This window comes from Giraffa tippelskirchi, chromosome 9 (assembly GCF_054371585.1).
Source record: "Giraffa tippelskirchi isolate mGirTip1 chromosome 9, T2T-mGirTip1v1.2.pri, whole genome shotgun sequence".
Classification (NCBI taxonomy): Eukaryota; Metazoa; Chordata; class Mammalia; order Artiodactyla; family Giraffidae; genus Giraffa; species Giraffa tippelskirchi.
Window position 1 is genome coordinate 151,900,628 of NC_137283.1, and position 21,836 is coordinate 151,922,463.

Here is a 21,836-nt window from a genome sequence, read left to right on the forward strand (position 1 = left end):
ACAAAAATTAACAAACATTATTTATCCCTTGAACAAATATACATGGTTCAAGTGTTAAAGAAACAAAGACGATTATGCAAGTTGTGTACCTACAGCACCTGCTTCCCAGATATCCATCGGTATCTCTCACAAGGGGCAGCCACTCTAGCATTTTCTTGAGTGGCCTCCCCAAAATAATTACGCACATATAAGGAAAGGAGGGTTTCTCAGGTGGCTCAGTAGCATAGAATCTGCCTACCAAGCTGGAGACGCAGGTTTGAACCCTGGTCAGGAAGATGCCCTGGAGAAGGAAATGGCAATCCACTCCGGTACTCTTGCCTGGGAAATCCCATGGACGGAGGAGCCTGGCGGGCTACAGTCCATGGGGTCGCAAAGAGTCAGACATGACTTAGTGACTAAACAACAACAACAAGGAAAGGAACATGAGAACAAACACGCATGTATGTGTATATGTGTGCTTATGTTTTCTTCCACAAACAGAAGCACATACCCTATACATTGTTTTTTTCCTTGTTTTTTTTTTCACTTAGCAAAATATCTTGGAGATTTTTCCATATTAGTAAGTGAAGAACTGCCTTACTACTTTTAATGTCTATATGCTATTGCATTATAAGGAAAGAGCTGCAAATATTAACATGTTTTTTATTGTCTATAGGCATTTCTTCTTTCGCAATTGCCTGTCAATATTTTTGGAGCCTTTTGTTATTGTAGTTTTATTATTTTGGTTATTGCTAATGATTTGTAAAACTTCTATGCTTAATATGATTACCAGCCCATTTTTACCAAATGATGCAAATTTTATTTCACATTTCATTGTTGGCCTTTTAGTTTCATTTTATGATTATGGGTTTTTTATTGTTTGTTTTGTTGTTTGTTTTGTTTTTTGTTTTCGTGTGGATAGAGAGAATTATTTTTATATAATCAAATCTATCAGTCTTTTTGGTTTAGTTTGTGAATAATTTCCTGGATGATCAAAACTTCCCACTGTCCCTTTGTTTACTTGAATTCTTTGGACATAGTATCATAGGATTTGCACTAGAAAGAACTTAGAGGTGATGGAGGAAAAATTTCCAGTCAGTGAAAAAGCCCCATAGCAATACTGATAGATACAGGTCTTTCTTTGCTTGAATGAATCAGTGACCCAAAACTTACCACCTAACAAAACACATTCCATTGGTCAGCTCTCATAAAACTCTTTATTGAATAAAGTTTTAAAGTCTCTCCTTGAATCTTCTGTCAATTTTGTCTTAATAAATACAAAACAGATTTATTTTCTCTTCTACATATAGTCATTTTATCATAATTTATTCCTTTTTGTTATTTTTAAAGAATCCATATTTTAGATGTATTGTTTAAAATCTGTAAAATAAAGCTACAAGAAAAAAACATCCAAATAATATGGAAGTTTACCTTATGATAATGTGTATGTGAGTTTTTACAATCTTAATGATTTTTAAGTGTTCAGTTTGCTGGTTTTAAGGGCATTCACATTGTCATGCAGCAGATCTCTAGAACTTTATCATCTCGTAAAGGAGAAACTCTGTACACATTAAACAACTTAGCTTTTCCCCCTCCACTCAGCCCTTGGCACTATCATTCTACTTTCTGTTTCTATGAATATGCCTCCTTTGGACCCATAATGTAAGTAGACTCATACAGGTTTTAAATTTTGTGATTTGTTTATTTCACTTAGCATAATGCCTTCAAGGTTCATCTGTGTTGTAGCATGTGACAGAATTTCCTTCTTTTTTGAGGTCACATAATATGTCATTGTCTGTCTATACTACATTTTGTTTATTCCATCGCCTGTGAAAGGATACTTAGACTGCTTTTACCTCTTGGCTATTGTGAATAATGCTGCTATGAACATGGGTGTGCAAATATCTCTTTGAGATGCTTTCAATTATTTTGGATATGTACTCAGAAGTGGGATTTCTAGATCATATAGTAATTCTATTTATGACTTTTTTAAACAACTGCCATTCTGTTTTCTATGGAAGTTACGTCATTTACAATCCCACCAATGGTGACTAAATGTTCCAGCATCTCACCAATACTTGATATTTTTTGGATTTTTGGATAATAGCCATCATAGCAGATGTGAGAAGCAATTGTTTTGAACATAACACATCTATCAAAATCTGTTTTTTTAAATAGTGTGCAACTAGTAGTTCTCCAGTTTCATGTATTTCATAAAAACAATATCATAAATTAGAATGTGTCCATTAGCACATATTGTTGGAGGACTTTTGTCTTTTATGGGTTAGTTTTATTTTACATATGCCTCACTTATACAATAATTTATATGTGCAGGAACTGAAATTCAGTGTCTGTGGTCAAAGTGGGCTTGATTTGAATTGGACTTGATTAAGATGAAATGACTTATAAGCTTCATATTGACTTGGGAGTTGGTGATGGCTGAAGAAGTTACTGGGGCAATGTTGAAACCTGATTTACCTCCTACCTCTGTTAAGTTGGAATATTAGTACTGCTTTCAGCACTCAGCAGGTATTTCCTAGCCTCTTTGAGCAGCAGGACACTTCCCACCATTTTCAAAATCAAGGAATACAGGCTGTTGGTAGAGATTTCTCTATCCTCAATCCCTTCTGGCATTTCATGTTTTATCTTATTTGTAAGATGAGGTTTCACTGAGTCCTGGCTTAACTGTCTTGGCCTGAGCACTAGGTGATTGGGAGTCAGGTTTCTCAATCTTGGTAATTGTTAGATTTTTTTAACCTTTTAAATAATGATACAGATATTTGTACCTTATTCACAGAGTCGTTGTGAGATAAAGTGAGTCTTCACAGAGAAATAAAACATGGAAAGCATTTAGCAAAGTCCTTGGCATGTAAGTTTTACATAAACAGAGTGGCTGTTGATGTTTGTTGTATCTTGGACTCTTATTGTTGAGGCCAGTCAGCCTTTATTCTCAAGATAAAGGTCTACAACCATGATGTGGCTCTTTCTTTAGGGTAATTTTGCTAGCTAGGATATCTTCTATTTATCTTCTGTGTAGAAGCTTTTTCTTTCTTGCTTCTCATGAACATGAGGGATCCCCAGTCCAGTTTTGATTGCCTATTGTCAAACAAAGTGAATAACAGCTGTTTCGTCAGCAGAGTCAGGATTATAAAAGTCTTCAGTGTTGCCCTGTGTGATGTATCTCAAGGATTTTTCACTGAGACACTTTCATTTACTCTCAAATGATAAGATGTCCTTATAGACTATAATCCCAAACCTCTTTGATCTCACTGGCCATGAGATCAAAATATGGCCATGCCATAGATTAAAGTAAATTATTTATTTCACCTTGTTCATGAACTGATTTGATTTTTGAACGTCCATCTTTATAGGCACCATAGTTCAATTTTTTTGTGGCAGAAACCTTTTCCTCTTTATCTTTTCATTTCATCTGCTAGCAATCTACCACAATCCCCCATGACGTGGTTCTCATTAGCTGTCTCTTCCCTCCTTTTCTCCTTCTTTCCCTTCATCCCTCTCTTTACCCCCCTTTCCTCCATTCTCCATTAACACATTATTATTGAGAAGCCGCTGGGTGAAAAGCACTGTGCTCCTTAAGATGTGGACCTGAGTCCAGTCTTTGCTGGTTCCGTCACTGCAGATCTAATTGATCAGTTGAGATTTATGGCTACATTATCACTATATTGGGCTTCCCCTGTGGCTCAGCAATAAACAATCTGCCTGTAATCCCAGAGATGCAGAAGACATGGGTTCCTTCCCTGGGTTGGGAAGATCCCCTGGAGAAGGGCATGGTAACCCACTCTAGTATTCTTGCCTGGGAAATATCATGGACAGAATAAACTGGTGGGCTACAGTCCGTAGCATTGCAAAGAGGTGGACACAATTGAAGTGACTTAGCATGCACGCACGTGTCACTAGGTCCCCCTGTATCTGTTGAAACAAATATTCTCTGAAGATAGGTCTATTTTCTGCCTCGTATGGACAGGCTATGTATTCGTGCCACTCCCCAGGCCCTTAATCCCCTGTCTCAGAGCCAATAAGATGGTCCCCCACCTCTAAACGCTCTCACCCCAGCCTTCACCTCTGTCTTGAACTTTCCTCTTATTCTCCAGCAGCCGTTCTTCACATTTCATACAGCCTCCTTAGTTATAAAGGAATACACCTTGATAATTTTCTCTCTATTTTTAAAATGAAGCAGCGTGTCATCGAAACTTGTTTCTGGACTGCGCACGGTTGTGGCTGAGTTAACAGTTCTTTTGTAATTGGATGCCCAAACACTCAGAATTTGGTTCACCCTGAAAATTTCTCTTCAGGCATTGACTTAGCATTTCTACCTCTTTTCCTGAAAGCCTAGTCTTTGTTTTGAAAATATCGAGGTCTGTGTTCTGCTCTCAGGAGGGTGAATATGGCTCAAGGTGCAGCAGCGGGTAAGGCTTTCCTCTCCTCTGCCCACTTTGACCACCTGTCGCATCCCTAGAGGCCACTGGCAGCAGGCATGGGGCTGCTGCTATGGATTTGCCTGGCTGTGGCTGTGTTTGCCTCCGGCGAGCCGGGTCTCTTTATCGGGAGAAAAGTGTTCCATTTCTGATAGGAGCGTGAGAGGTGGTCTGTCGCTCACCGCTGTTCCCTAGCAATCCACAGCAATGTCAATTTTCTCTCCTCTGTGTCCTGGTGGTAATCTTTCCATTACCACAATCATTTCCTCCTCCTCTTCCCTTTCTCTTCCTTTTTCTCTTCTTACTCCTTTTCCTCCTGGGGCCTTTATCAAAGCTTACCTTCAATGTTTCTCAGTCTAAAGCCTTCATATTTTTAGAATAAAATTCATTGAATCCTCTTCTGGCTCCTACACTTTCCTCTCTGTTATAGCACTTATCATTTCATATAATAGCTCTCTGCCCTGCTCCCCTGTGAGCTCATGCAGGCTAAATGTTGGGTATTATTAATAGAATTTCCCTTAAACTTGGTGGAGTATTCATGCTGAGCAGATTGAGTGGTTATGAGCACTGACTCTGGAACAAGCCTGTGGAGATTGACATCTTATCCCTGACAGTTCTTAACTGTGTAATCTTGGGCGAATTGCTTAACTTCTCTGTGCCTCAGTTTCTCGATTTACAAACCGGAGATAATAATAGTGTTGCTTAGAACAGTTCCTGCTGTACAATACGGCCACTTTACTGTTTGCTACTGTGTGTTGATTTCAGTTTACTAGAATCATTATAATCAAGTTCACTAGTCACGTGTTGGACTTCCCTGGTGGCTCAGAGGTTAAAAGCGTCTGCCTCCAATGCAGGAGACCTGGGTTCGATCCCTGGGTTGGGAAGATCCCCTGGAGAAGGAAATGGCAACCCACTCCAGTATTCTTGCCTGGAGAATCCCATGGACGGAGGAGCCTGGTAGGCTACAGTCCATGGGGTCGCAAAGAGTCGGACACAACTGAGCGACTTCACTTTCACTTTCAGTCACGTGTTTAGTGAAGGTGTCTTTGTTGTACGCTGGTGATCATTACACCTAGAATAGGGCCAAGAATGTAGGCATTCAATCAATATTGTTGAGTAAATGCATGAATGTGCTGGGTGTTGTAGACACAAAGAAATCTAAGTCCTTATTTCTTTCCTTCAGGTCTCACAGACTGGGAATACAGAAAGGACATAAGACAGTAATTGAGTGCTGCATGAATGCACCACTTATCTCTCTATGGGCATTGGGGTTGCTTCTATCTCTTGGATATTGTGGGGAAAGCAGGTATGAACATGGATATGCAAGTATCTCTATGAGACCCTGCTTTCAATTCTTTTGGATACATACCTAGAGTGGGATTGCTGGATCATATACTAATTCTATATATTTTGTTTCCTTTTAGACATATCCCATTAGGATAATCATGAACAAATTATTGATACTACTTGAATTCCTGCCTGTGCTTTCTTTTCTAGACAGCGGAAGTGCTGAAGTTAATCAAACTTGTGGACCGCCAAATACAAGTAGATCAAGCGCTGTTGTTGCTGATAGGCTATTGGCTAGTTCTTTATCACTCCAGGAACACATTATTCAGTTCAACAAAAATACGTTATTTCAATGAAAAGGGAACAATGATCACCTCTCCCTTTTTTTTCTCTTGAGAAGTACGTAGACGCAGTGTTTGATTGATTGATTTTTTGCCTTTTAAAATTTGTGAGGTTTGTATTATTTTAGACATAGGCCACAAAGAGGATGATTGTTTAGAATCGTCCCTGTACTTCCCTGGTGGTCCAGAGGTTAAGACTGCACACTTCCAATGGAGGGGATTGGTGAGGATTTGATCCCTGGTCAGGGAACACTGTGAGGCCACTAGCTATGCTGTGAGGCCAAAAAAAAATTTTTTTTTAATTAAAAAAAAATTGTCCCTGTAACAACTATCCATATACGGGTTCCAATAATTTTATTAAATGGTGATTTTGTGTTTTACTGTTGTTGTTGTTCAGTCACTACGTCGTGTCTGACTCTTTGCAACCCCGTGAACTGCAACATGCCAGACTTCCCTGTCCTTCACTGTCTTCCGGAGTTTGCTCAAATTCATGTCCATCAAGTTGGTGAGGCCATCCAACCATCTCATCCTCTGTTGTCCTCTTCTGCTTCTGCTCTCAATCTTTCCCAGCATCAGAGTCTTTTCCAATGAGTTGGCTCTTCACATCAGGTGGCCAAAGTATTGGAGCTTCAGCATCACCCCTTCCAGTGAATATTCAGGGTTGATTTTCTCTAGGACTGACTGGTTTGATCTTCTTGCAGTCCAACGGACTCTCAAGAGTCTTCTCCAGCACCATAGTGTTTTGTTTTCTAACAAACACTAAACTGATATGGTAACTCAGTTGAAGTGCTATATGTGACGTAAATGAATCTGGTTGAGGAAGACTCAAGGGCATGAAAAGTACAAATTTGGGTTACTATATGAATTTGATTTTCAGTTTTATTTTGACTAAAAATATTATTAAAGAAAACGTAATATGTGGCAGATCTTTTCTATATCAAACCTGTAGTTAGGTGAGGAGTGGGTAGACTAGGTCAAGGACACAGTTTCTGGAGTCTGAGTGTTTGGTGCTGATCCAGTCTCTGCCGCACTTGTGAGCTGTGTGACACTGAGCAAGCTACTCAGAGCCTCACATTCTCGTGTGTAAACTACAGTTAATAATGGGTTGTTGTGGCATTTATTGGAATTAATATACGCAACTTGCTAGATGTATACGTTATGGAGAAAGTGCTATGTCAGATTTTGCTATTGATTTTCTAGTATTGGGCACAAATTCTTAGGTTGTTCAACATTCCTCATATTTCAGGCATCAATGTTGTCATCTGCAAAAAAAAAAATTTTTTTTCTTTTTACTGAATGGCTGTAAAATGTAGACTAACCAAAGGTTTAAAACCTCCTTTCCTTTTAGTCAATTAGTAGTGCATAAATTGAAAGAGTGATGGATGAAACATTTTGTTCCCTGAAAGCTCTTAGATGGTGGATGTGCTAGGAGAGTCAGCAAGCACACCACAGATATATTCTGGGGGGCTGCAAGAGTCTTTAATGAATGAATCATTGAACAGGCAGATGGGCTGTGGGAGGCAAACCCCTAGTAACTTTTTTCTTTTACTACAGAAGTATTTCTGAGTGGTAAATACCCAGACTACTATTCATGACTATAGACTTTACATTTTAAAAGTAGTTGCTGTTTTTCTTTTCTGTGTTTTTTTGTATACAGTATCTCATCTGGTCTTTACAGCCATTGTTTCTGAGGGCACATTTGAAGACCCAATGTGATAATGTATGTGATAATGGTTTAAAACTTTTTTCACAGCTTTATAGAAATTTATATTATATTTATATAATTTGTGTATATTTCACATAATTTTTATTATATTTCACGAAGTATAAAATTCACCCATTTAAAGTATATACAGTTCAGGAGTTTTTAGCATATTCCATCTTTTATGTCACCATTGCCACAATCTAATCTTAGCACATTTTCAATTCCTTTATTTCTCTATGGAGTTTTATTCTGGACATATTATATAAATGAAACAGTATGATATCTGATCTTTTATATCTTATTTCACTTACCGTAATGTTTCCAAGGGTCATTCATGGGATAGCATGTGTCAGTACTTCATTAGTTATATTGCCAAATAATATTCCATTGTATGGGTATAATACATTTTGGTTTTCCACTCATCAGCTGATGGATGTTTGGGTTTCCACTTTCTGGCTGTTGTAAATAATGCCACTATGAATGTTTTTATACAAGCTTTCTGTGTAGATATATGCTTTTGATTCTCCTGGGTAGGTATCTAAGAATGAAATTGCTGAGCCATGTGGTATAGCTCTATGCTTAGCATTTTAAGGAACTGCCAGATGGTTGCAGAATTTTACATTCCTACTGTATGAGGATTCCAATTTATCCACATCCTGATCAACACTTGCTACTGTCTATCTTTTGTATTTTAGCCATCACAACTAATATGAAGTGGTGAAAATATTTTTTTTTAATTGAGAAAAGTGATGGGATGGGGGCAAGGTGCTGTGGGTTTCTTCTCTTTACCTCCTTCCCAGGTTTGGGCCAATGTTCCCTAATAACACTGATGAACATAGAGCTTTCAGTCTTACAGGTGGACTTGCTCTGCTTCTAGGTATTTTAAAAGGGATATTTTGTTATTTTCCTTTAGAACCAGCAGAAAGATGTCTTCGATGAAGAACATTTTCTAAGTTTCTACTGAAAACTTTTTTTCATGATCAGCTGCAATTTTACCAAGTTTTTCAAAGGGCTTTTCCTTCTCAGTTAAGAGACAACCATCTTACCTTCTTGAAGTAGAAGCCCTTCCTTTGGAACTCTAACCCTAAGAGCAAGACCTGTCTGACAAGTGCTTTAGTTTGGCATCAGATTAGAAGACATGAGATTTGAGAAGCCATTGAAGCAGGTCAGCTCTGGTCTGGAAATCAGGTCTAATTTTAGGACCACTTTTTTTTTTTTTAATCACATTCTTTCACTAAAAAGCAAAAGTCAGAGTTCAAACTGTTCATCCTGCCTCTAGGCAAGATGGAACCAAGATGTGTTCCAGAAACCCAAGAAGTTTTGAGAAGAAATCTGGTAAACTAACCCAAGTGGAGAAAAAAATGATTTTATATGAAATGCAGTAGAAACAGGCAATCTAGAGGAACTGAAATATATTAGTATAAATGGTCTCAATACCAGTCTTCAGACACTTAAAACAAGGTCCAATAGGCAATTAAGTCTTTAAGGAAGCAGGATAATCTGCTAGATGTCAGCAATGAAAGTATTAGTCGCTCAGTCATACCTGACTCTGTGACCCCATGGACTGTAGCCCTCCAGGCTCCTCTGTCCATGAAATTCTCCAGGCAAGAATACTGAAATAGGTTGCCATTTCCTTCTCCAGGGGATTTTCCTGACCCAAGAATATAGCCTGGGTCTCCCACACTGCAGGCAGATTCTTTACCATCTGAGCCACCAAGGAGTCAACATTAGCGAGCTCAATTTTTGGCTAACCCTGACTTCACCATATGACCTTGGGCAAGTTTTCCTGAAATGATGATATTAACTTCTTTAGGGAGAGGGTTGGAATTTCTTGTGAGTCATGGTCTACGGGGTCCCAGGTATGAAGCAGGAAGAAGCATAATATTTATTTGTGTAATATTTGTATGTATTGGTCCATAATCACATTGGCCACTTGAGAGTTAAAGTCTGATTATTTTAAAGTCACTACTTCTGGATTTTTCTCTCTTCACTTATTCACTTCCAATAACTCAGTTTATCCCTAAAGACTGTGTCTAATGCAGACAGTAAGACAAAGAGAGTCTTGGAATATGAATAAAATGATTATGTACATATGGCATTTTTATCTGACCTTGATGTTTCATGAGATTATTGTTGGATAGTAGAACTGGTAGAATGTACTGAAGGTATAAATTTAGAAAAAAAAAGGAAAGCATTAATATTTAAACCAGGAGATTTATGTGGTACTAGTAAATGTGGTCCAATTTTCAAAATTTATTTTTAATTGGAGGATAATTCCTTTACAGTGTTATGTTAGTTTCTGCCACACAATGTCAAATAGCCATGAGTATACATATATCCCCTCCCTCTTGAACCCGCGGTTCAATTTTTAACAAAGTAATTTTAGTCTTCTCAGAGAAAGCATCCTGCTGCTGCTGCTAAGTCGCTTCAGTCGTGTCCGACTCTGTGCGACCCCAGAGATGGCAGCGCGCCAGGCTCCCCCGTCCCTGGGATTCTCCAGGCAAGAGCATCCTACGTATACACAAATGATGATATGAGACATGGGTATAACTTCACAATATTTTCCAGAACTCGTCTTGGTACAGCACAGTAGAGAGAAGATACTTAAGAAAGTACTAATAGCATTTCCTTTTGTAGCCCACTCTACAAGGCATGAGACTTGAAAACACATATCATAACAAGGAGATAATTTACTGTAATACTGTTTTAATAGGAATATGTAATGTGCATTAAGAGGTTCACATGTTCTTGCAGTACCCTTGTAGGTGGCTCTTTATGATTTCTGTCTCTATGTGTTCAAATGAAGGAGTTGGCTCGACATTTTGGTAGGCAGATTTTGCCGATAAGCAGCGCTGGCAGAGGAGAGATGGATGGTGTTGATGAGGCAGCACTACGGCAACAGTAGCTTTTAGCAGCTACCAGATTTGCTAAAAGCAGCCACATCCAATTAGCAGTAAGTGCCATACACCTGCACTTACTAGGAATTCAGCCTCTCTAGAGGCTGAATCTTAATATAGCTTTATTTTTTTTAATAACAAAAACCTTACCCTCTGGGAGAATAAAGAAAAATCAGCAGTGGCAAAACGGAAGCAATCTTAAATGTTTTTATTGATTTAGAATATAGACAGAAATGTACAGCTAATGATATTTTCCAAGCTGCTTTACTTTAAAATATTGTTTTCCTAAAGATTACTTCCAAATTTTGAATTTCCTCTTCATATTAATACTGCAGTTGTTTCCTTAGAAATTTATAATGTTGTTGCAGGTCCCCCATGCATGTTTCCAAAATATTGTCTCCAGGATAATAAAAATAACAGTTTCAAATTGCAAAGACAGCAAAAAAAAAAAGATGTTCAATTTCTTTTCAAGGTGTCAAATTCACTGCAGTGGAAAAGACTACAATATACTATTAAAATGCTATTTTAAACATGTAGTACTTTAAAATGTTTTCAGTATTTATTTCCTTGAACATTTGATATCCCTTCCTTTTTTTCCTGAAAATGTTTGTTTACATTCAGAAAATATTTCTGCAAGTTCTGGCAGTATAATGTTTCTTCTCTGTGCTTCACTGCTGTCTCTTTTTTAAAGGGTATCATAGGAAAAAGACATCTGTTGAGTTCAGTATTTTCTGGAACTGCTAGGATCTAGTAAGACTAATGGACTAATAACGTAATTAATTCATTGCAACTGGAGGATGTACCTTTCCTTTATTTACTTATTTCTTTTGAAAATGCCAAGAACACCAAAGTAATCAAATCTAATGTAGGGCATGGTAACTTTTAAAGCTGCTCATACCATGAGATTTACCATAATGAATAAATGAGAATGCTAAAATTGCACCTTTGTAACATACTTATTAACTACTTGACATCTTCAACTGTTGATGTGCTTTAAGATTTAGGATTGTGATAACATGGCAAGAAGATCCTACAGACTCACTGTTTTGGTTTGTACTGCCAACCCCTGAGAATGAGGCAATTTCTATATACACAAATCAGTTTGAAAAAATTATGAGAATAGGAAGTGTTTTTCAAAATTGATTGAGTGAATTTTGATGTTAGTTACCAAACAATATCATTATTCGAGGTGCATAGATATTGCCATGCGTGAGTGCATGTTTAAATTCCTTTAGTCATATCTGACTCTTTGTGATCCTGTGGACTGGAGCCCGCCAGGCTCCTCTGTCCATGAGATTCTCCAGGCAAGAATGCTGGAGTGCGTTGCCATACCCTTCTCCAGCAGATCTTCCTGACCTAGGGATTGAACCCACGTCTCTTATGTCTCCTGCATTGGCAGATGGGTTCTTTAGCACTAGTGCCACCTGGGAAGCCCTAGATATTGCCATAGTGTTTATTTATTAAATGTATGAAATTATTTAGTTTGTGTATGTTTGGTTGTACTTTATCAGCATGGAATTTCTAAATCTTGCAGTTTCTGGCTTAACCTGTTTTTGTGGAAAATAATGAAAGCACATGGTCAGTTAAGCCTCCAGTTCCTTCTCTCTTTTCCTCTTTTTCATCTTCCCCTCACCTGCCTTTATTCTTGCTGTCCTGTTCTTTGAATTATCATATTCTGTCAGTGACATCAATCTGCTGCTCTGAGAATATGCAGAATTTTATGATGCTCAAGATTAAACTGATTTTGATAGTGCAGAGGAATCAGAGATTGGGAAGGGATGAGAAATGGAAGAAATCTGAGATGCTCACAAAAACAGAAAACCTTCAGAATTAACTGGAAGAAGAGAAAAATGGAAAAAATATCCCTCAAATCAAAGTAGTCAAAGGAAATATACATTGTTTTTTCATTCCAGGTATGATTTGGAAAAAAATGCAATTAAGGAAGAAAACCATCTGTGATTTCCAAAGTCTAGGAGGCAAAAAATATCTGTACTTCACGTGAAATGAAACCATCCATTGTGAGCTAAGCAGTTCTACTATTAAGTCTGACTGTCACTGCAGAGAGGATAAAACTCTCCTTCTCAAGTAATATTTATGAAACAAAGGGCCACTGAAGATGATACGGGTTTTTCCCCCAAAGTCTAATTAATTAGCCAAAAACTTGATCGATTTCTTTCGTTCAGGCTAGTGGCCGTATTACAACAGTACTCAGTCCTCCTGGACCTGACTTGGCACAATTGCTAAACCCAGTATCCATTTTCAGTCCTTATTTATTTGACCTGTCAGCCGAATTTGACCCAGTTGATCATCTCCTTCATCTGGAGACTTGTTTTCACTCCAGTATACTCCACTGTCCAAATTTTTTTCCTTCTAAACTGACTGCTCTTTCTTAGTATCCTTGGCTTGTTGCTCCTAATTTCTAGTCTTTCAAAGTTGGAGCTCCCCAGGGTCTGGTCCTTGGACTTCTCTTCGTGGTGTCATGGCTTTAAATACCATCTATCACCTTCTCTCCCCTTGAACTCTAGACTTGTCCCTGTCTACTTGACCACTCCACCTGGATGCCTAAGAGGTTGCTCAAACTTATCATGTCTAAAAGCAAACATACCTAAGCCTACTCATCTCACAATGTGTCCCATCTTAACTTAGAGCAAATTCTTCCTTCTTATCCTATGCAAATATCATGGAGTAACACTTAACTCCCCTCTTCCATGCTCTCAATCTAAACACCCGAGAATCCTGTTGTTGTTCATTCTCTCAGTTGTGTCCAACTTGTTATGACCCCATGAATGGCAGCACTCCAGGCTTCCTTGTCCTTCACTATCTCCCAGAGTTTGCTCAAACTCATGTCCATTGAGTCAGTGATGCCATCCAACCATCTCATCCTCTGTTGTCCCTTTCTGCTCCTGCCCTCAATCTTCCCCAGCATCAGGGTCTTTTCCACTGAGTCGGTTCTTCCCATCAGGTGGCCAAAGTATTGGAGTTTCAGCTTCAGCATCAGTCCTTCCAGTGACTATTCAGGGTTGATTTCCTTTAGGATGGACTGATTTGATATCCTGTTGGGTTTAGGATAAAGGCATTTCTGAAATATAACCGCTTCCTATCACTTTCATGCCCATCACCTTGGGTCTGTCTACCACCATTTCTTACGTGGAGTGTTGGAGCAGCCTGGTAACTCATTTCCCTGTTTCTTCCTTTTCTGCTCATAATCTGTCAGTCCTGTCACTTAAAATAGAAGTAACATAATGTCATGACTTTGTTCAAAAGCTCCCAATAATTTCCACTTACAATAAGTAAAAGCCAAATTTGTCTCCCACCCATCCTTACCTCTTTGACTTCTAACTCTTACTTATTCTGCTTCAGGCATACTGAGGTCAATATTCCTTGAAAAATCTAGAACTTTGACATTTGCTGTTTCCTCAATCACATGGCTCATTCTTCATTTTCTTGAGGACATTATTCAAACTTCTCTTGGGGAAAGGCTTTCCCTGACCACCCTATTTGACACTGCAGCCCTCTCCAGCTTCCTCCTCTTTTCTGCATGTACTGCACTCTCCTCCTTACTTTATTTTCTCTCTTTATCACCTTCAAACCTACTGTGTACTCTACTGATTTATTTTTATGTCTCCCTACACTAGACTGTAAGTTCTGGGAGGGCAGGGTTTGGTGTCTGTCCATTGCTGTATCCCCAGTACTTGGCAGTGTCAGACACATCGTAGGCATTCAATTAATGTGTTTTGAAAGAATCAAGAATAATAAATTATGATTGGTCAGAATCAACTAGGTGATCTCACAGTTTATTGTGCCTTGATTGGAGGAGAAGTTGGGGGTGTGTGGAGGGAGATGCACAGAGTGTACTTGGCTTTAAGGTGAGAGTTCACATCAAAGTGATCTAAGTGATCTAACCTCCCTATTTGGTGGGTCCTATTTTCTCCTCCTGAGTCAAACCAAAAAGACTCTTGACTAGGCCTTTTACTAGTGCTGAGGCTATTTTAGCATTCCACTAAAAACCATTTAAAATACAAAAACATGGCTGTATTACTTTAACTCTGACCTTAGAAGACTCTCAGTTTTATAACTGTTTAGAGAAAATGTGGAAAGGTTGAATATGTTTGCTGGCCTCAATCTTTTTTATTACTCATCTCTATAAAGAGGCTTTTAGGGACATATTAAAAAGTTTCCATCCCTCTTGTCTCTTGCTTTCCTTCTCATCTTTCCTCAATGCACCCAGATGGTTGAAAGCAAGACCCCAAGAGTCTGGAGGAAATGTGCTATGGTCAGAGCAGATGGGGGTGAAGCTGGCCTAGAACCTTGGATCCTGCCCTCAGGTCAGCTACTCAAATTGTTACTCTCGAACAGAGTGAGCTCATGTTATTACCAAGAACTCACTAAGCTGCTGTTTCCGCAGAAGGAGACGTGCTCATCTGGAAGCTTCTCTTGTTTGTGTCTTCTCCCACGTGTTTCTCTATGTCCGACTAGATCAAAGATGAAAGTTTTGGTTCTGAGATCAGAACCAAAGGAGGCGAAAAAAGAGATATGTTGGAGTGTGGTGTATTAAACTGAGAAAGTAGGTAGTTTTCTAGACAAACTGAAAGCCAGAAATGACATCATCTTGTAATAACTTTCCTATAATAAGGCAATGGTCTGACCTTGAGGAACCTATTAAAGTCTGCTTCAAAACACAGAGGCCACTTCTAGGGCTAGATGTAGGGTGGTTTTTACCCTCAATTCTATTTGGAAACAAGGCAGTTTGTAAACTTTAAGGAAGCTTATAAAACCTTAGGAATAGAAAGCTGTATGCCATCTCTGAAATCATGGAGAGTTTTGAAGTTCAATGTTCACGCCCTGTGAATTCTTTTTCAAAAATTTCTTTTACCAAAGTATTGTTGGTTTATAATATTGTATTAATTTCTGCCATATAGCAAAGTGAATCTGTTATACATATATATACATTTTCATATTCTTTTTATTATGGCTTATCAGAGATATTGAATATAGTTCTTTGTGCTGTACAGTAGGACTTTGCTGTTTATCCATTCTATTATATATAATAACTTGCATCTGTTAATCCCAAACTCTCAATCCATCTCTCCCCCACCCATCTTCTCCCTTGGCAACCACAAGTCTGTTCTCTATGTCTGTGAGTCTGTTTCATAGATAAGCTAATTTGTGTCACATTTTAGATTTCATATATAAATGATATCATATGGCATCTCTCTCTCTTTATGACTTACTTCACTTAGTGTGATAATCTCTAGGTCCCTCATGTTGCTTTAAATGGCATTGTTTCATTCTTATTTATGGCTTAATAGTGTTCCTTTGTATATATGTACCACATCTTTTTTCCCCCCATTTACCTCTTTTTTTTTAAATTTATTTTTTAATTGGAGGGAAATTGCTTTACAATGTGTTGTTGGTTTCTGCCATATAACAAAGCGAATCAGCCATAATTATGCATATGTCCCCTCCCTCCGCTCCCCTCATCCCACCTCCCTAGGTCATCACAGAGCATCAGGCTGAGCTCCCTATGTTATACAGCAACTTCTTACCAGCTATCTATTTTACATATGGTAGTATATACATGTTGATGCTATTTTCTCCATTTGCCTCACTCTCTCCTTCCCTCACTATCCACAAGTCTGTTCTTTATGTCTGCATCTCTATTCCTTCCCTGCAAATGGGTTCATTGATACTATTTTTCTAGATTTCATATATATGCATTAATATGCAACATTTGTTTTTCTCCTTCTGACTTAATTCACTCTGTATCATAGGCTCTAGGCTTATCTACCTCACTAGAACTGACTCAAATTCATTTTTTTAATGGCTGAGTAATATTCCATGGTATATACATATTACATCTTCTTTATCCATTCCTCTGTTGATGGACATTTAGATTGTTTCCATTTCTTGGCTATTGGAAATAGTGCTGCTATGAAAGTAGGGGTCATGCCATGTGAATTATTTGTAGTTTCACGTCTTAGCTATTTAGCATTCTGTAGAGACACCTGCATGATAAAAATAGGGCAGGAATTTTTGGGCAGTTTTGTTAGTTGTGGTCTGGTTTGTTTGTTTTTCCTAACAGACATAGCAAAATAGATGCTAAGAAGCAAACTACTTTCATTACTATATATGCCTCACAGGGCCTTCTTTCATCAGTGGAGCTTAAAAACACTCTTTATCTCCTCAGTTCTTTTTTATGCATTTCTTTAATAGTCTTCAACCTGTTTGCTCTTCATAAATTATTCTATAGTAATTGAACAGAAACAATAATAATCGTTCATTCAGAACCATAAAATGACAGTATGTTTAAGCTCCAGGGGGCTTAAGAGAAACCTAGTTCAATCCTGTATATTACAGAGGAAGAAAAAGGAAGATAGGGGGAGGGGTTGACTCACCCAAGGTCTTACACTGAACTACTGGAAGAATTGGGCATTATAAAAACTGCCTATACTAATTTCTCAGCTGTTCTAAATATTAAATCACAAAGAGGTAATTTTTCAAAATGAAAAAAAAATAACATAAGGTTACTTCTCATGGTAGCCTTTCTGTATTTTTTGGTCATATGGAAAAATAAAAATTATTATGTACTTTGGAGTAACAACAGCAACAATGAAAATTCAAAATAAAACCAAAATATTCCTGTGATTTCCATTTCATTAGATAGTATGATTCTGTTAATATAATATATTAAAAATCTATTTACAAGTTAGATTCTTTTTATTGTATTTAAATATTCAAATATTTCCTTCCCGTGTCCAGCCCTGAGTGCCAAGCTATGGAGCTTTGCTGTGCAGAACACCACCAAGTGGCTGATATCTAAACAATGGATATCTTGGGACCCAGTTTTGATAAAAATGGCACAACATATGGTTCTGCTTGGTAAATGTTTTTGATGATGTGAATCAGGTGACATACCTAAGTAGGAATGGTCCTTATTCAGGGATCCTTCTCAGTGATGTGCAACCTCATTCCTCCCATCATTAAGATGCTGGGTCCTTCTGGGACCTTTCTTTATCAGAACTGAAAAAGTTGGTGGAAACCTTAAAGTTATAAAATCAATAAAAACTTAATCAAATGTGCTGAATCTATGCTACAAGTCAAGCCATGTAGAGTTTACAAAAAGCTACAACTGAAGCACACGTGCCTATGTGTAAACCAAGCTGTGATCAGGGTTCATTGCACCATGTACCATCTAGGTGAGACTGGCACAACTCTCAGTTTGTAAAGACCAATTTCGCTATGACTTCAATAGACACATATTCCCAGAAAACTTGTTCAATTACTTCATTCCACGCAGATGATTTTTACTTCCTGTACCTCTTGTCCACTGAGTGGAGTCAGAAGGAGAATTTATTCTCTTCCTTTGATTTCCACAAAAGGCCACCCAGGCAAGACCTTGTAGTTAATGTCAGATTTTACCAAAGAAAAAGTTTATAGCACAATAAACAAGCATCTTGAAATAGAATAGAATATTAAGTATCCCTCTTCTTAAGAAGTTCTCGAACAATTCAGATGTCAACATTCCTGGTGCTCTCAACTTTCCTGTCTTCTTCTCTCCTTATTTCCATCTTGAGAACAATTCCAGCTTCTGTAATATTGTGTCTTGGATTGTTATTTTATGAAAATATTCCAGCTCATCATTTGGTTTGTTTTCTCCTTCCTGGTCTTGCTTGAGTCTATGCATTTAAAAAAGCAAAACAATCCAATATGCCACTGAGTTATTTTTTTAAGTGAAGAAAATTTCCTTCTGCAAGATGCCACTTGTTAAGATTTTATAAATAAATATGTAAATAAGTTATTTTACACAAATATACATGACTACAATTAATATACAGCCCCCTAAACTTCATAGTCCTGGTGTTAATTCTAGTTCTGCTTCATTTAGAATTGATGAATGTTTTGGCTCCATGTGGCAAAGGGAAAATGAACTGCTGTATTTTAAATCTGGGTCCTATTCTTTTAACTGCCTAACTTCTACATCTTTAAATCAACCACTTTTGGGTTCCAAATATTTTCTCTCATTTAGTGCATTTCTTTTCATTTTGATGATGGTGTCCTTTGCTATGCAGAAGCTTTTTACTTTGATGTAAAGCCTACTGTGTGGTTTTTTTTTTTTTTTCTGCTTTTGTTTCCTTTGCCTATGGAGCCAGATCCATAAAACATCACCAGGACTTATGCCAGTGAGGTTATTTCCTGTGTTTTCATTTAGGAAGTTTATGGTTCAGAGTCTTACATCAAGTCATTAATTCATTTCGAGTTAATTTTGTATATGGTGTAACATAGTGGTCTAGTTTCACTCTTTGCTTATGGCAGTCCAGTTTTCCTAATATCAGCAGTTGAAGAGAGTATTCTTTCTCTATTGTACATTCTTTTCTCATTTGTTGTAAATTAATTGTCCATATTAAAATATGCTTGCTCCTTGGAAGAAAAGCTATGACTAACCTAGACAGCATATTAGAAAGCAGAGACATTACTTTGCCAGCAAGGGTCCAGATGGTCAAAGCTATGGCTTTTCCAGTAGTCATGTATGGATGTGAGAGTTGGACCATGAAGAAGGCTGAACACTGAAGGACTAATGCTTTTGAGCTGTGGTGTTGGAGAAGACTCTTGAGGGTCTCTTGGCCAGCAAGGAGATCAAACCAGTCAATCCTAAAGGAAATAAGTCCTGAATATTCACTGGAAGGACTGATGCTGAAGTTGAAGCTCCAATACTTTGGCCACCTGATGTGAAGAGTTGACCCATTGGAAAAAACCCTGATGTTGGGAAAGACTGAAAGCCAGGAGAAGGGGATGACAGAGGATGAGATGGTTAGATGGCATCACCAGCTCAATGGACATGAGTTTGAGCAAACTCCAGGAGATAGTGAAGGACAGGGAAGCCTAGCATTCTGCAGCCCATGGGATGCAAAGAGTTGGACAAGACTGAGCAACTTAACAACAATTGCCCATATATGTGTGGGTTTATTTCTGGGCTCTCTATTCTGTTCCATTAGTCTATGTGTCTGTTTTGTCCAAACTGTTTTGATTACTATAGCTGTATGCTATAGTTAAAAATCAGGATATATGATACCTCCACCTTTGTTCCTTCTAGATATTGTTTTGTCTATTCGAAATCATTTGAGGTTCCACATAAATTTTAGTTCTAGTTCTGTGAAACATATCTTTGAAATTTTGATAGGAATTGCATTGAATTTCTAGATTTCTTTGTGTAGCATAGACATTTTAACAATATAAATTCCTCCAATCCATGAAAATGAAATTTCTTTCCATTTATTTGTGTCTTCTTTAATTTCTTTCATCAGTGTCTGCTTATTTTCAGTGTACAAGTCTTTTCCCTCCTTAGTTAAATTTATTTCTAGGTACTTTATTCTTTTTGATGCAATTGTAAATGAGATTTAAAATTTTTTTCTCTTTTTGCTATTTCATTATTAGTGTACAGAAACACCACGAGTTTCTTTATATTGGTTTTGTATCCCATGACATTACTGAATTCATCTATTAGTTCTAACAGTTTTTTGTTTTTTTAGATGGTGTCTTTATGGTTTTCTGTGGATACCTTAATGTCATCTTCAAAGAGTGGACCCCAGACCAATTAAATTACAATCTCTGCAGGTGATAATCAGATCTTGTTAGTTTTTAAAGTTCCCAAGTTTCTTATAATGAGCAGTCAAGGCTGAAAACCACTTCTAAGGTGACTTCCAAATCAAAAATGATTATAATTGTAACTTAAAGGAATAAGAAACAAATCTGTCATGAAGACTCTGTTGTTTACTCTTTCATGGATGGGTTTATGCCTCCAGAAATAACCATTTTTTAACCTTGGAGAATCCATTGGGACATATGTTGTGCATCTTGTGCCAAAACAGCATGGTATATGCTGAAATATTGCTTTGGACTTCATAGATTTTCATAAATTATTTTATAAGTTAGTTTTGCTGATATGTTGTTTGATTTTGGGGGAATAGTGTGGACATCTTTCTTTGAAATCCAGGGGGTTGCTATCACATTTTTTAAAAAATTGGTGAATTCTATCAATTTATTAAAAATAATTTTTATAAACATTTTAAAATTGAAGTATAATTGATTAACAATGTTGTGTTAGTTTCAGGTGTACAGCAAAGTAATTCGATTATACATATACATGTATATATTTTATATATTAGTATTCTTTTTTTAGATTCTTTTCCATTATAGGTTATTACAAGATATTTAATATAGTTCCCTGTACTATATAGTAAGTCCTTGTTGTTTATCTATTTTACATATAGTAGTGCCTGTATGTTAATCCCAAACTCTTAATTTATCTCCCCCACCTCTTTCCCTCTTTGGTAAGTTTGTTTTCTATGTCTGTGAGTCTATATCTGTTTTATAAACAAATTTATTTATATCACTTCACTTAATATGATCATCTCTAGGTCCATCGATGTGGTTGCAAATGGGCTATAACTTTTAAGGTGTGATCAATCTCAAGTCCCAGCTCTTCCATTTACAAATTCTATGACCTTGGACTAATGTCCTCACTTTGTCCCAGTTTTCTCTGTAATAGGGATAATTATAAAACTAACTTCATAGGGTTTTGAGATTTATACAGCTAAAGTTGTTTTCCATACTTAGCACTCAACAACATTTACTTTCCCAATAACATGCGGTTTTAAAAATATGTTTGATACTGGTTTCTCATTTTGGTATTAATTTCTCATTTAAATGCTTTCTTCTCTGCAATCACTCTCTGTGTTTTTTCCTGTCTCTTAACTCTATTGAAGCTTACAATGACTAAGTCAAAGATCTCTCTTGGCAAATGTCATATCTGCACTAGAAAAATATGTGGGCTATTTTCAAATATCTTTTGATATTGATTTTTAACACAATTCCACAGTGATAAGAGAACAGATGCTTTATGACTTCAATACCTTTAGACCATGAAATTTTTGCATCATGTTTTATGTCCCTGGATATGTTCCAGCATCTCTTGGTTTATAGTGAATTGGAACTTGAATTTGTATCCTGCTGTTGTGTGAAAATTGTATAAATATTATTATGTTGAATTGGTTCATAGTTGCTTTCCAGGTCTAGTATCCCTCTACTTTTCTGTCTATTCATTCTACTAATTTTTGAGGGTTTAATATTAAAACTCCAACTAAAAATCTTAATTTATTACTTAAAAAGTATTGCAATATATTGTGGAACTATA

The 21,836-nt window shown here is 37.3% G+C and overlaps 1 protein-coding gene and 1 non-coding gene across 5 annotated transcripts in view; both read left to right on the top strand.

The window, feature by feature from the left end:
- ESR1 (estrogen receptor 1) overlaps window positions 1–21,836 on the top strand; it is a 391,695-nt gene that overhangs the window by 47,529 nt on the left and 322,330 nt on the right. The window lies entirely within an intron of this gene.
- Window positions 5,227–5,299, top strand: TRNAW-CCA (transfer RNA tryptophan (anticodon CCA)). The gene has a single exon. It is a non-coding gene; the product is annotated as a tRNA-Trp (tRNA).